Here is a 1598-nt window from a genome sequence, read left to right on the forward strand (position 1 = left end):
CACAGGGTCCCCTTCATCAGGCTCGTTATTCTGAGCCTGATGAAGGGGACCCTGTGAGGCCCCGAAAGCGCTTGCATTTGTGACAAATATGTGTCTATCTTTCTTGTGCTGGTGACATTCTTGGACTTCATGTTCCTACACAAGGTCTCGACATAAAAACCTAGCCAAGGCAGTAATCGTGTGGGACACTAAGGCTGAAAGCAAACCAAGCTGTAACAGGGATCCAGATACTGAGTATAAGGATCGTAACTACTGATCTCATCAGTTTTTAAAGGAAGGGCAGGTCCACAATTGGAGGGGTAGTCCAATTTCTCAATTCAAATGACAGAAAACAGCTTAGGCAAGCTGAAGACCACGCTCTGTCACTTCCATTCCATGTAATAAAAAAGAAGTTAGGGAAAGACCTTGGCTCCCCATTTCTATTTGTGATTCCACTGATGCAGCGAGCTAGTCTTACATCCAGTGTTTGGTGAATCTTTCAAATCAGGACAGAAACTATCTCCTTCTCCTGGGGAAGGGATCCAGTGGATTACTTTTTCTCAGTCAACGATTTCAGTAAACCTTCATCCATGTCCCTGGAGAGTCCGGCACTGGGATATCCAAAATCCTGCACCGTATGAGGCCTCTGACCTAAGGTCCCCTTATTTTTTCTGTGTTGTACTAATATTTAAGCTGCATAAATGAGAGTAGAATCGGCGGATACATTTATAGAGCCACATCCTCCAATGAATTGCACCATATGAGACATCTCAATTTATAATAGTTCCTCACAACGTCTGGCAAGATAATGTCATTCATCATTGTCTGTACTCTGTAGGTAGTGACTCTAGTGTTACGCTCTATATGGCTGAAAGGCCTTTTTTACCTGAACTAGTTTAACCAGTTTATTGGCTGCATCATAGAGATGACGCTGGACATCCTGTAATGATTCGGTAACACAGCAGCTACTGGCAAAATGTAGCTTGTGTGTATAAGGGTTTGTGTACACAGGTTTTGTTGACATCAGAACTGCTTTTCTCTCCATACACGTTAAAGAAAAGCAACTTGATGCAGCTTAGGAGGCAATATGGAAGTCAGAAGCACTTGTGATGGGAACTCTGTAGCATCCCGAAATGATCTCATATGCAAGCTGAAAAAGTACTACCGGTACCTTTGCCTATTTACAAAACTGCAATTACTTCTTAGCCAAAATAAAACATGAATGACCCAGCACTAAATTCTAATGCGCTGTACAGCCCGGTCAAAGGTTTTACTGGAAGTTGCACCTGGAAGTGTGTGTGTTCAATAAAGAACACTAGGATTTATTTCATCCTGTGAGTGCTGGTGATCTTTAACCTTGGATATGCACGGCACCATTCGTGGACATCACTACAAGCACTTCTATTTCAAGCACCGGTCCTGACTGCTGTATGGTGTGCAGGGGACATCTCTGGTTACGTATCTCACAAGTCTCTCTTCTGTTATCAATCTTTCTTTTCTATCAACACTTCTGTTTTTCTGCACTGTTATAAAACTCTCTTTCTGACAATTTCACCCTCAAAATAGCTTCTCTCATAGCCAATACAATCGTTGTCATTCAGAACTCTCTTTGACTTCAC

This window comes from Nanorana parkeri, unplaced genomic scaffold, assembly GCF_000935625.1.
Source record: "Nanorana parkeri isolate BGI_ZX_2015 unplaced genomic scaffold, ASM93562v1 scaffold920, whole genome shotgun sequence".
Lineage (NCBI taxonomy): Eukaryota > Metazoa > Chordata > Amphibia > Anura > Dicroglossidae > Nanorana > Nanorana parkeri.